This window comes from Macaca nemestrina, chromosome 1, assembly GCF_043159975.1.
Source record: "Macaca nemestrina isolate mMacNem1 chromosome 1, mMacNem.hap1, whole genome shotgun sequence".
Lineage (NCBI taxonomy): Eukaryota > Metazoa > Chordata > Mammalia > Primates > Cercopithecidae > Macaca > Macaca nemestrina.
This window is the reverse complement of record NC_092125.1, coordinates 218,559,189-218,573,871: the sequence shown is the minus strand read 5'-3', so window position 1 is coordinate 218,573,871 and position 14,683 is coordinate 218,559,189. Positions and strand designations below refer to the sequence as shown.

The following is a 14,683-nucleotide window of genomic DNA, read 5'->3' as shown; positions in this document are numbered from 1 at the left end:
CAGTCTCCTGAGTAGCTGGGACAACAGGCATGCGCCACTACGCCTGGCTAATTTTTGTACCTTTTTTTTTTTTTGAGACAGAGTCTCACTCTGTCTCCCAGGCTGGAGTACAGTGGCTCTATCTCAGCTCACTGCAAGCTCCGCCTCCTGGGTTCACGCCATTCTCCTGCCTCAGCCTCCCGAGTGGCTAGGACTACAGGCGCCCGCCACCAAGCCCGGCTAATTTTTTTTTTTTTTTTTTGTATTTTTAGTAGAGACGGGGTTTCACTGTATTAGCCAGGATAGTTTCGATCTCCTGACCTCGTGATCCACCCACCTCGGCCTCCCAAAGTGCTGGGATTACAGGCTGAGCCACCGGGCCCGGCCTAATTTTTGTACTTTTAGTAGAGATGGGGTTTCACTATGTTGGCCAGGCTGGTCTTGAACTCCTGACCTCAGGTGACCTGCCCGCCTCTCCTTCCCAAAGTGTTGGGATTACAGGCATGAGCCACTGAGCATGGGCCCTATTAACTTGTCTGTCACCTTCATTTCCCTCTTGTCTTTCATTACTACTTGCTTGTTGTCTATCATGTGTCCCCTCCACTGCAGTGAAAATCCTTTGAAGGCAAGGACACTGCTGGGTCCCTAGCTTTTGAGCACACATTTAAGGGCTAACTAAATACTTGTTGGATGAATGAACCTCAACATTTTGAGGTAGTACGTAAAAAAGCAAGTGACAGAATGGTATGCAGATTTTTTTATTTTTTATTTTATTTATTTAGTTTTTTTAGGAGTCTTGCTCTGTCATCCAGGCTGGAGTACAGTGGTGTGATCTCGGCTCGCCGCAACTTCCACCTCCCAGGTACAAGTGATTCTCCTGCCTCAGCCTCCCAAGTAGCCAGGATTACAGGCATGTGCCACCATGCCTGGCTAATTTTTGTATTTTTAGTAGAGATGGAGTTTTGCCATGTTGGCCAGGTTGGTCTCAAACTCCCAACCTCAAATGATCTGCCCACCTTGGCCTCCCAAATTGCTGGGATTACAGGTATGAGCCACTGCACCCAGCCCCATTTTTGTTTTAAAAAAAGTTTGAGGCCAGGTGTGGTGGCTCACACCACTAGTTCTTTGGGAGAACTGCTTGAGGCCAGGAGTTCGAGACCAGCCTAAGGAACATAGCGAGGTCCTGATTGAAAAAGTTTTTTTTCTTAATTAGAAAGGGCCAGGTGCAGTGGCAGCAGCTACCATTTTTTAGTATGTACATGCATTTGCTTTGTTTTGTTATGCACAGTACCTGGTCATAATATACTTTTTAAAGAATAATGCCAGTGTGGTGGCTCACACCTGTAATCCCAGCACTTTGGGAGGCCAACATAAATGGATTGCTTCAGATCAGGAGTTTAACACCGCCTGGGCAACATGGTGAAACCCTGTCTCTACAAAAAATACAAAAAGTTAGCTGGGTACAGGCGTGGTAGCTCACACCTGTAATCCTAGCACTTTGGGAGACCGAGGCAGGTGGATCACCTGAGGTCAAGAGTTTGAGACCAGCCTGACCAACATGGAGAAACCCCGTCTCTGCTAAAAAAAAAAAATACGAAATTAGCCAGGCGTGGTGGTGCATGCCTATAATCCCAGCTACTCGGGAGGCTGAGACAGGAGAATCGCTTGAACCTGGGAAGCGGAGGTTTTGGTGAGCCAATGATCGCACACCATTCCACACTCCAGCCTGGGCAACAAGCGCAAAACTCTGTCTCTGATCTCAGCTCACTGCAAGTTCCACCTCCCGAGTTCACGCCATTCTCCTGCCTCAGCCTCCCGAGTAGCTGGGACTGCAGGCGCCCGCCATGATGCCCGGCTAATTTTTGTATTTTTAGTGGAGACGGGGTTTCACCGTGTTAGCCAGGATCGTCTTGATCTCCTGACCTCGTGATCCACCCGCCTCGGCCTCCCAAAGTGCTGGGATTACAGCCTGTCCCAAGCCAGATGATTTACCCTTTTCCATAGTGGTCCCATTAAAAACATTCTATGAGCCAGGAGAGGAGATTACGTATTCCTGCAAGCTGGGCTATGTGTCCCGGGGAGGGATGAGACGGTTTATCTGCCCTCTCACAGGAATGTGGCCCATCAACACTCTGAAATGTATACCCAGAGTATGTCCTTTTGCTGGAATCTTAGAAAATGGAGCAGTACGCTATAGAACTTTTGAATATCCCAACACCATCAATTTTTCTTGTAATACTGGGTTTTATCTGAATGGCGCTAATTCTGCCAAGTGCACTGAGGAAGGACAATGGAGCCCAGGGATTCCTGTCTGTGCTCCCATCACCTGCCCTCCACCATCCGTACCTATGTTTGCAACACTTCGTGTTTATAAGCCATCAGCTGGAAACAATTCGTTCTATCAGGACACAGCAGTTTTTGAATGTTTGCCACAACATGCGATGTTTGGAAATGATACAATTAGCTGCACAACCCATGGAAATTGGACTAAATTACCAGAATGCAGGGAAGTAAAATGCCCATTCCCATTAAGACCAGACAATGGATTTGTGAACTATCCTGCAAAACCAGTACTTTATTACAAGGATAAAGCCACATTTGGCTGCCATGATGGATATTCCCTGGATGGCCCAGAAGAAATAGAATGTACCAAACTGGGAAACTGGTCTGCCATGCCAAGTTGTAAAGCATCTTGTAAAGTACCTGTGAAAAAGGCCACTGTGGTGTACCAAGGAGAGAGAATAAAGATTCAGGAAAAATTTAAGAATGGAATGCTGCATGGTGATAAAGTTTCTTTCTTCTGCAAAAATAAGGAAAAGAAGTGTAGCTATACAGAGGATGCTCAGTGTATAGATGGCACTATTGAAGTCCTCAAATGCTTCAAGGAACACAGTTCTCTGGCTTTTTGGAAAACTGATGCATCCGATGTAAAGCCATGCTAAAGTGGTTTTCAGATTCCACATAAAATGTCACATTTGTATCTTGTTCATCCAAGGAACCTAATGGAAATTAAAAAATAAAGCTACTGAATTTATTGCCTCAAAAAAAAAAAAAAAAAAAAAAAGCTTCTCACGTGATGCTCCTGCAGCCAGAGTTGAGAGCATCTTTTTTTTTTTTTTTTTTCCCCCCGAGACGGAGTCTCTCTCTGTAGCCCAAGCTGGAGTGCAGTGGCGTGATCTCATCTCACTGCAAGTTCCACCTCCCGAGTTCACGCCATTCTCCTGCCTCAGTCTCCCGAACAGCTGGGACTACAGGCACCTGCGACCACGCCCGGCTAATTTTTTGTATTTTTAATAGAGACGGGGTTTCACCGTGTTAGCCAGGATGGTCTTGATCTCCTGACCTCGTGATCCGCCTGCCTCAGTCTCCCAAAGTGCTGAGATTACAGGCATGAACCACCGTGCCCAGCCTGAGATTCTCTGTTTTAAGATGGCTTTTGATTTGTTTTGATGGAGCTAATGTATCAATTTTTTTTTTCTTTATGGTCTTTTTTATTTATTTATTTTTTGAGGCGGGGTCTCATTCTGTCACCCAGGTTGGAGTGCAGTGGTGAGATTTCTGCTCAAAAGATCTTCCCAGGCTCAATTGATCCTCCCACCTCACCCTCCTGGGTAGCTGGGATCACAGGCACGTGCCACTGCACCCAGTTAATTTTTTGTATTTCTGGTAGAGACAGGGTTTCATGTTACTCAGGCGATCCTCCTGCCTTAGACTCCCAAAGTGCTGGGATTACACGCATGAACCATCAAGTCCGGCCTGCATTTCCTTTTATCTTAAGAAACTTCTCTTCAGTTGGGCGCGGTGGCTCACGCCTGTAATCCCAGCACTTTGGGAGGTTGAGGCGGGAGGATCACCTGAGGTTAGGAGTTGGAGACCAACCTGGACAACACGGTAAAACCCCATCTCTACTAAAAATACAAAAATTAGCCGGGCAAAGTGAAGGGTGCTTGTAGTCTCAGCTACTCGGGAGGCTGAGGCAGGAGAATCTCTTGAATCCAGGAGGCAGAGGTTGCAGTGAGCCAAGAAGGCACCACTGCACTCCAGCCTGGATGACAGAGCAAGACTCCATCTCAAAAAAAAAATAAAGAAACTTCTCTTGTCTGTGGCTCATACCTGTAATCCCAACACTTTGAGAGGCTAAGGCAGGAGGATCATCAGAGCCCAGGAGTTTGAGACCAGCCTGGGCAACATAGCAAGACTTCATCTCAGAAAAAATTAAAAATAAATAAGTACATTGTTTAAAAAAAGAAAATTTTTTTTTTTTTTTTTTTTTTTTTTTTGAGACTGAGTCTGGCTCTGTCACCCAGGCTGGAGTGCAGTGGCCGGATCTCAGCTCACTGCAAGCTCCACCTCCCGGGTTCCCGCCATTCTCCTGCCTCAGCCTCCCGAGTAGCTGGGACTACAGGCGCCGCCACCTCGCCCGGCTAGTTTTTTGTATTTTTTAGTAGAGACGGGGTTTCACCATGTTCACCAGGATGGTCTCGATCTCCTGACCTCGTGATCCACCCGTCTCGGCCTCCCAAAGTGCTGGGATTACAGGCTTGAGCCACCGCGCCCGGCCAGAAAAAATTTTTTGAGACAGAATCTTGCTGTGTCACCCAGGTTGGAGTGCAGTGGCACAATCTCAGCTCACTGCAACCTCTGCCTCCTGGTGTCAAGGGATTCTCCTGCCTCAGTCTCCCAAGTAGCTGTGATTACAGGTGTGTACCACCATGCCCGGCTAATTTTTGTATTTTTAGTAGAGATGGGGTTTCACCATGTTGGTCAGGCTGGTCTCAAACTCTTGACCACAGGCGCTCTGCCACCGAAAGTGCTGAGATTACAGTGTGAGCCACCATTCCTGGGCAGAAACTTCTCTTTATCCTGAGCTCTTAACAATCATCTCCTATAATTTCCGGAAAATATTAAAGTGTCACTTGCACCTGGGTGAGGTGGCTCACGCCTGTAGCACCAGCACTTTGGGAGGCTGAGGAGGGCGGATCGCTTGAATCCAGAAGTTCAAGATCAGGCTGGGCAACATGGTGAAACTGCATCTCTACCAAAAATACAAAAATTAGTCAGGTGTGGTGGTGGGCCCCTGTAGTCCCAGCTACTGGGAGGCAGAGATCACAGTGAGCAGAGATCATGTCACTGTACTCCAGTCTGGGTAACAGAGAGAGACCCTGTCTTAAAATAAAAAATAAAGTGTTGCTTTCATATTTAATATCTTGACTTTTTTTTTTTTTTTTGAGACAGAGTCTTGCTCTGTTGCCAGGCTGGAGTGCAATGGCGTGATCTCAGCTCACTGCAACCTCTGCCTCCCAGGTTCAAGTGATTCTCCTGTCTCAGCCTCCCGAGTAGCTAGAACTACAGGTGCGTGCTGCCACAGAGACAGGTTTCACCACATTGGCCAGGATGGTCTTGGTCTCTTGACCTCTTGATCCACCCGCCTCAGCCTCCTAAAGTGCTAGGATTATAGGCGTGAGCCATCACGGCCAGCTATCTTGACTTTTTTTTTCTGTGTAGTAAGATCAGATCCAAGTTCATTTCTTTCCAAAAGGATTACAGATTATCCCAGCACTGTTTGCTCACTAGTTCATTCTTTGCCCCAGTCAGCAAAGTCATGTGTGTGGTGCCTCAAGTTTCCGTACTGGTGTGGATCTGCAGTGGGGCTGCTTTTCCTGTCCTATTGGCCAGGCTTACCTTTCTGTAATTAATACTTCGTTTGTTTTTTGAGACACAGTCTTGCTCTGTCACCGCGGCTGGAGTTGAGTGGCATGTTCTCAGCTCACTGCAACCTCCACCTCCCAGGCTTAAGAGATTCTCGTGCCTCACCCTTTCGAGTACCTGAGACTACAGGCATGCGCCACCATGCCCAGCTAATTTTTTATATTTTTAGTAGATACGGGGTTTCACCATGTTGACCAGGCTGGTCTCAAACTCCTGAGCTCAGGCAATCTGCCCGCCTTGGCCTCCCAAAGTGCTAGGATTGTAGGCGTGAGCCACTGCACCTGGCCACTTTTCTGTAATTAATACTTATAGTTTGCGTAATACATTTTATTTTTCCGTGGAAAACACACACACGCACGCACACTACTCTCAAGAAAAACTCTGAGGCTCATTCACCCAGATTTGTGATTGTTACTGGTGTTAAAATGATGTCACCTGGAGGCTTTTTAAAAAAAATTTACCAGGGCTCACACTTAATGCAAAAGGAAGAAAGTCATCTCAGGTGAGACAGCCACGGAGTGGGAGGGTGCGGAAGGAGGCCAACGTCATCATCAAGAGCCCCTGCAAACATGCCGCCCAGGAGGTAAGACCTGTTTGGCACGTAGGCCAGTCCTAGTCCACAGGTAAACATTCCATGCACTGGGGCAGAGGGGACTTGATGAATTTATTTACTTCTTTATTGGATGGAGGAGGGTGGTGAGGGAAGAATGGGAAGTATTTGGTTTGCCCCTGCCATTTATCCTAGGATTCCTGGCATCTGAGGAATCTGCATCCGTACTGATTTGTTGACCCTGATTCTTTCTTTCTGTTTTTGTTTTGTTTTGTTTTGTTTTGTTTCAGACAGATTCTCACTCTGTTGCCCAGACTGGAGTGCAGTGGCATGATCTCAGCTCACTGCAACCTCCGCCTCCTGGATTCAAGCGATTCTCCTACCTTAGCCTCCCGAGTAGCTAGAATTACAGGCATGCACCCCCATGCCTGGCTAATTTTTGTAATTTTAGTAAAGACAGGGTTTTGCCATGTTGTCCAGGCTGGTCTGGAATTCCTGACTTCAAGTGATCCGCCTGCCTCGGCCTCCCAAAGTGCTGGGATTATAGGCATGAGCCACCGCACCCGCTGACCCTGATTCTTTCTCCAGGGCCAAATTCGGCCTTTGTACAACAGAGGGAACTGTTTGCAAAACAGAGGGGTTTTTTAATTTTATTTATTTATTTTTGAGACAAGGTCTTGCTGTGTCACACAGGCTGGAGTGCAATGGTACAATCATGGCTCAGGTGATCCTACCACCTCGGCCTCCCGAGTAGCTGGGACTACGGGCATATATCACCATACCTGGCTAATTTAAACACTATTATTATTTTTTTTTTTTAGCAATGGGGATCTCACTATGTTGTCCAGGCTGGTCTCAAACTCCTGGGATCAAGTGAACCTCCTATTTCAGCCTCTCAAAGTGCTGGGATTACAGTCATGAGCCACCGCACCCGGCTTGGTTTTCAGACACGTGACTGTTTAGTGAAAACAGAGCACTAGGCTTTTTGAAGCTAAATGTCCTGGGTTTGAGTGCTAGCTCTGCCAACCTTAACGACTTAGTTTAAATCTCAGTTTCCTCCCTAATGTGAGGATAATACTGCCTACATCAAAGAGTTCTAACAAGTTGAAGTATTGGAAAGGGCTTTGTTAGCTGCAAAGCTCCTGCCAAATGTTCTTCATAGCCTTTACTAAGAGGAGGAAAAAAGAGAGATTTAAGTTTTGTAATTTGCTTGCCCTAAATAACAATGGGCAAGAGCTAAATCACAAGGCATAAGTGGCAGGCTGGACGCAAGTTTGTTGGAAACATTCCCCAACATTTTTAGCCAAAAAGTTGTTCAGTTCTCTGTGTTCTCCCTCTTCTGCAACCTACACCCAGCCAAGGGCTGACTCAGTCTTGAGGGAGAAGTAGCATGAATTCAACAACATTGCGTTCAGCATCCTCTATCCCTGCACTGAGCCTCTATTCTGTAGGTAAGGAGAACCCCAGAATGATAGGTCTTCAAGAGATGAAATCAGAAGTTGTCAGAGGCTGGGTGTGGTGGCTAACGCCTGTAATCCCATACTCTGGGAGGCCGAGGCAGGTGGGTCACTTGAGCTCAGGAGTTCAAGACCAGCCTGGGCAACATGGTGAAACCCTGTCTCTATGAAAAATACAAAAATTAGCTAGGTGTGGTGGTGTGCACCTGTAGTCTCAGCTACTCAGGAGGCTGAGGAGGTGAAGAAGATCACTTGAATAAGGGAGGCGGAGTTTGCAGTAAGCCACGAATGCGTCACTGCACTCCAGCCTGGGTGACATAACAAGACCCTGTTTCAAAAGAAAAAAAAAGTTGTCAGAGATTCATAAAGGGGATTCAGACATTAGGTGAGAAGTTTGAATGAGATAAACACTAAAATCTCTTTGAACTCCAAAGTTCTATACAAAAGAGTTCCTCTCAAAGTGTATCATCTAGTTGGGGAGATAAAACCTGAATAGGAGGCCGGGCAGGGTGGCTCACGCCTGTAATCCTAGGACTTTGGGAGGCCGAGGCGGGCGGATCACTTGAGGTCAGGAGTTCAAAGCCAGCTTGGCTGTCATGGTGAAACCCCATCTCTACTAAAAATACAAAAAAGGCTGGGCGCGCAGTGGCTCACACCTGTAATCCCAGCACTTTGGGAGGCCGAGGCAGGTGGATCACGAGGTCAGGAGATCGAGACCATCCTGGCTAACACGGTGAAACCCCGTCTCGACTAAAAAATAGAAAAAATTAGCCAGGCGTGATGGCAGACACCTGTAGTCCCAGCTACTGGGGAGGCTGAGGCAGGAGAATGGCGTGAACCCGGGAGGCAGAGCTTGCAGTGAGCCGAGATCGCGCCACCGCACTCCAGCATGGGCGAGAGAGAGACTCCGTCTCAAAAAAAAAAGATAGCTGGGCATGGTGGTACATGCCTGTAATCCCTGCTACTCAGGAGGCTGAGGCAGGAGAATCGCTTGAACCCGGGTGGCAGAGGTTGCAGTGAGCCGAGATCGTGCCACTGCACTCCAGCCTGGGTGACAGAGTGAGACTCTATCTCAGAAAAAAAAAAAAAAAAAAAAAAAAAACCTGAACAGGCCGGGTGCGGTGGCTCATGCCTGTAATCCCAGCACTTTGGGAGGCCGAGGCGGGCGGATCACGAGGTCAGAAGATCAAGACCATCCTGGCTAACACAGTGAAACCCCGTCTCCACTAAAAATACAAAAAATTAGCCAGGCGTGGTGGCAGGTGCCTATAGTGCCAGTTACTTGGGAGGCTGAGGCAGGAGAATGGCGTAAACCCGGGAGGTGGAGCTTGCAGTGAGCCGAGATCATGCCACTGCACTCCAGCCTGGGAGACAGAACCAGATTCCGTCTGGAAAAAAAAAAAAAAAAAAAAACCTGAATAACATGAACATATGTAGAAAAAAGGCCAACATGAGTGCCAGTGAAGAAAGTGCTCCTTCATATAGGACCTTGGAGACCAGTGGGGGCTAGAGGGGCACACATTCTGCAAGGTGAATCTGGAGGTAGAGCTGGAATTCCAGGGGTATAGAATTGGGAAGAGGAAAGGGAAGAGAAAGTACGTTCGTGGGAAGTGCCAATGGACAATGTTAGCCAGGGCTAGAAGTTCAACCCAACAATTCACTGTGTGTCTCTGAGGTAGATGCAACGCTAAGTCAGGACTTCAGTCCTCGGGAAGTTCTGACATGTATCTTGGACATGTCAGTCAAGTGACTTCCTCTCGAAGCTGAAACTGGCCACAGGGCTGGGGTGACCTTTGTTCCAGCACAGCTCCCCACTGGAGTAAGGTGGTCTGTGACCCAAGGACAGTCCCTCAGCACCCTGACTAGGGTGGGCTTCATGACTCCTTCCTCCTATGCTCCTCCAGCTCTACACAAACTCCGCTTTTATCTGAACCACTTAGACTACTTTCTGTTTTCCTAACTGTTCTAATTGAGCAGCCAACAAATTGATAATTTTATTATTTATTTTTTTCAGACAGGGTCTTGCTCTACCACCCAGGTTGGAGTACACAGGTGCAATCACAGCTTACTGCAGCTTTGACGTCCTAAACTCAGGCAATCCTCCTCCCTCAGTCTCCTGAGTAGCTGGGACCACAGGTGCACACCACAATGCCCAGTTAATTTTATTATCTGTAGAGACAGGGGTTCCCTACATTGCCCATGCTGGTCTTGAACTCCTGGGCTCAAGCGATCCTCCTGCCTTGGCCTCTCAAAGTGCTAGAATTACAGGCATAAGCCACTGCACCTGGGTCATAATTGTAAAAATGTTGTATAGTGATAGAAGTAGTCATAGGGTATCCAGAAGAAGCTCTGGCCGTACCTAAGGCATGAACACTCATTGGGGCAAGCCAGTGTGGTCTGGCTGGAGGAGGGATGCTCTTGGGAGGTGACTAAGCTGAGAGTGGAGAAGCTGGGGAGATTAATTGTACTGAGTGTCTACTGCCAGATATTCTGGAGCTTTTATCCCAGTGGGAGATGCAGACAAAAACAGGTAAACAAGAGAATGCAGATAGAAATAAGAAAAATAAGGCAAGGGAAAGAATGGAGGGGAGGGACACGTGAAATGAGATGTAAGTGATATCAAGGAGTCTTCCGTGTGCAGACCTTGAGCATGGACCTTACAGGCAAAGGAAACAGCATAGATAAAGTCCTGAGGTGAGCGTAAGCATTGTATATTTGAATAACCATTGCAAGGAACAATGACTATTTTTCCACTAGATGAGATGTGTGGGTTTCTCCCACCTAGGCACTTCCTTGGAGCTGACTAGAGAACAGATATGGCTTTTTTTTTTTTTTTTTTTTTTTTTTTTTTTTTTGAGACAGAATCTCGCTCTGTTGCCTAGGCTGGAGTGCAGTGGTGCAATCTCGGCTCACTGCAACCTCCACTTCCCAGGTTCAAGTGATTCTCCTGTCTCAGCCTCCTGAGTAGCTGGGATTATAGGCGTGCACCACCAACCCGGCTAATTTTTGTATTTTTTCAGTAGAGATGGGGTTTCACCATGCTGATCAGGCTGGTCTCGAACTCCTGACCTCAGGTGATCTCCCCAGCTCAGCCTCCCAAAGTGCTGGGATTACAGGCATGAGCCACCGCGCCTGGCCACAGATATGGCTTTTATAAGTCAGCCTATGTGACTTCGGACAACTGAAGTTGGAAGGCTTCAGTCAGCTGTCACTAAAGGAAGGGTGGGTCCTTGGTCTGCAACTGCCAATTAAAGACATTATAGGGTAACAGTGACAGCAACATTGCAACTGAAAGGGACAAGCAAAGCTTGCTAGTCAGTGTGAGCCTAGAGGTGGCTTAGAAGACAAAGGCGCCTCACATTATCCTCCCACTCACAGACATGCACCTCTGTTTTGTAAGGTGTGCAGGATGGTTTTCATCTTCATATTGCACCTGTGGAAACTGAAGTGAAGTGACTTATTCAAGCCATACAGTAGGCAACCAGCTAGGCTAAGACCCAGTTTCCTCATCCCCAATCAACTGCTCTTCCCTTTATTTATTTATTTATTTATTTATTTATTTATTTATTTTTCAGACGAAGTCTCGCTCTGTCACCCAGGCTGGAGTGCAGTGGCACGATCTCGGCTCCCTGCAAGTTCCGCCTCCTGGGTCGACGCCATTTTCCTGCCTCAGCCTCCTGGGTAGCTGGGACTACAGGCGCCCGCCACCACGCCCGGCTAATTTTTTTTGTATTTTTAGTAGAGACGGGGTTTCACCATGTTAGCCAGGATGGTCTCGATCTCCTGACCTCGTGATCCACCCGCCTCGGCCTCCCAAAGTGCTGGGATTACAGGCGTGAGCCACTGTGCCCGGACTATTTATTTATTTATTTAGAGACAGAGTCTCACTCTGTTGCCCAAGCTGGAGTACAATTCGAGGCTGCAATGAGCTATGATGGTGCCACTGCTCTCCAGCCTAGGTGACACTCTACCCTGGGCAACAGATGGAGAACTCATCTCTTACTAAAACAAAAAAGAAAAAATAGTAGAAAAAAAGTATGTTTCTGCCTTAACTCCATTCCACTCAAAATCTATGCCCAACTGGTCCTATTTTCTTTCTTTCTTTTGTTTTTGTTTTTTTTTTTTTTTGAGACAGCGTCTTCTCTGTCACCCAGGCTGGAGTACAGTGGCACAATCTCGGCTCACTGCAAACTGCCTCCTGGGCTCAAGTGATGCTCCCAACTCAGCCATCCAAGTAGCGGGGACTACACCACCACAACCAGTGGGCGCATTCTTGGCTCACTGCAACCTCTTGCTTTTGGGTTCAAGCGATACTCCTGCCAGCTAATTTTTGTATTTTTTATAGGCATGATCCACCGCACCTGGCCTGAGACTCCATCTCTACAAAAAAAAAAAAAAAAAAAAATTAGCTGGGCATGGAGTGGCGCACCTTCTCAGGAGGATGAGGTAGGAGGATAGCTTGAGACCAGGAGTTCAAGGCTGCGATGAACTATGGTGGTGTCACTGCACTCCAGCCTGGGTGACAGAGTAAAATCTTGTCTCCAGAAATAAATAAATAAAAATAAAATCGCATAAGATTATATTCGAGCCGGGTGCAGTGGCTCACGCCTGTAATCCCAGCACTTTGGGAGGCCGAGGCGGGTGGATCACCTAAGGTCGGGAGTTCGAGACCAGCGTGACCAAGATGGAGAAACCCCGTCTCTACTAGAAATACAAAATTAGCTGGGCCTGGTGCCTATAATCCCAGCTACTAGGGAGGCTGAGGCAGGAGAATTGCTTGAACCTAGGAGGCGGAGGTTGCGGTGAGCCGAGATCGTGCCATTGCACTCCAGCCTGGGCAACAAGAGTGAAACTCTACCTCAAAAAAAAAAAAAAAAAAAGATTATATTCGAAGTAGGCCGGGCCCGGTGGCTCACACCAGTAATCCCAGCACTTTGGGAGGTTGAGGCAGGTGGATCACGAAGTCAGGAGATCAAGACCATCCTGGTTAACACAGTGAAATCCCGTCCCTACTAAAAACACAAAAAATTAGGTGGGCGTGGTGACTGCACCTGTAGTCCCAGCTACTCAGGAGGCTGAAGCAGGAGAATTGCTTGAATCCGGGAGGAAGAGGTTGCAGTGAGCTGAGATTGCGCCACTGCACTTCAGCCTGGGCAACAGAGCGAGACACCATCTCAAAAAAAAAAAAAAAAAGAAAAAGAGAAAGAAATTATATTGGAAGTACTGCCTGAAACTATTCAGTCCAGAAGTCAGAAACTTTGGGCCTGGGCCAAATCTAGCATACTGCCTGTTTTCCTGATGTCCTGGGAACTAAGAATGGCTTTTATATCTTTTAAAAGGCCAAAAAAAAAAAAGATCGGCACAGTGGCTCACACCTGTAATCCCAACACTTTGGGAGTTCTAAGTGGGCGGATCACCTGAGGTCAGGAGTTCAAGACCAGCCTGATCTACATGATGAAACCCCATCTCTACCAAAAATACACAAATTACCCAGGTATAGTGGCATGCGCCTGTAATCCTGACTACTCGGGAGGCTGAGGCAGGAGAATCGCCTGAACCCGGGAGGCAGAGGTTGCAGTGAGCCGAGATCATGCCACTGTACTCTAGCCTGGGCAACAGAGTGACTTGGTCTCAAAAAAAATAATAAATAAAAATAAAAATAATGTCGTGATTATTGTGAATAATTTGATTATGACGTGAAATTGTATGAAATTCAAAAATCAGTGTCCACAAAAAAGTTTTATTGGAATAATTTTTTTTATTTTTTGGAGACAGAGTCTTGTTCTGTTTCCCAGGCTGGAGTGCAGTGGCGCAATCTTGGCTCACTGCTACCTCCGCCTCCCAGGTCAAGTGATTCTCCTGCCTCAGCCTCCTGAGTAGCTGGGATTACAGGTTCCTGCCGCCATGCCCAGCTAATTTTTTTATTTTTAGTAGAGATGGGGTTTCACCATCTTGGCCAGGCTGGTCTTGAACTCCTGACCTCATGATCCACCCACCTCAGCCTCCCAAAGTGCTGGGATTACAGGTGTGAGCCACCACGCTCGGCTTTTTTTTTTTTTTTTTTTTTTAGACAAGAGTCTCACATTGTCACCCAGGCTGGAGTGCAATGGTGCGATCTTGGCTCACTGCAACCTCCACCTCCGAGGTTCATGTGATTCTCCTGCCTCAGCCTCCTGAGTAGCTGTGATTACAGGTGCACATCACCATATCCAGCTATTTTTTTTTTTTTTTTTTTTAGTAGAGATGGGGTTTCACTATGTTGGCCAGACTGGTCTCGAACACCTGACTTCGTGATCTGCCCACCTCGGCCTCCCAAAGTGCTGAGATTACAGGGGTAAGCCACCGTGCTTGGCCATTTTTTATTTTTATTTTTTAAGACAGAGTCTCACTCTGTTTCCTAGGCTGGAGTGCAGTGGTGCGATCTCGGCTCACCGCAACCTCCGCCTCCCAGGTTCAAGCGATTCTCCTGCTTCAGCCTCCCAAGTAGCTGGGATTACAGACGTGTGCCCCCACGCCTGGCTAATTTTTGTATTTTTAGTAGAGATAGGGTTTCACCATGTTGGTCAGGCTGGTCTTGAACTCCTGACCTCAGATGAGCCACTGGCCTCAGCCTCTCAAAATGGGAATAAAACATTTTCTCATTTGTTTATATATATATATATATATATATATATATATATATATATATATATATATGTGTGTGTGTGTGTGTGTGTGTATATATATATATATATATATATATATATATATATTTTATGTCTGCACTGCACTGCAGCCTGGGCAACACAGCGAGGCTCCATCTCAAAATAAAAAATAAAAAATAAAATAAAATAAAATAATAAAATAAAATAAAATAAAATAAAATAGCTTGCTGGCCCCTGGGCTGGACCAGTAGCTCCCCTTCCATTGATGGGAAATTTGAGGCACAGAGAAAATGACTGGCCTAAGATCACACAGAGAGTCAATGGCAGAAATAATCCTGGCTCTC

At 46.9% G+C, this 14,683-nt stretch overlaps 1 pseudogene across 1 annotated transcript; it reads left to right on the top strand.

Annotated features, from left to right (window-relative positions):
* The first annotated feature begins 1,910 nt into the window (after nucleotides 1–1,910).
* Nucleotides 1,911–3,013, top strand: LOC139356197 (beta-2-glycoprotein 1 pseudogene; annotated as a pseudogene). Its single transcript, XR_011607670.1, has one exon. The product of XR_011607670.1 is annotated as a beta-2-glycoprotein 1 pseudogene (transcript).
* Nucleotides 3,014–14,683: the final 11,670 nt, after the last annotated feature.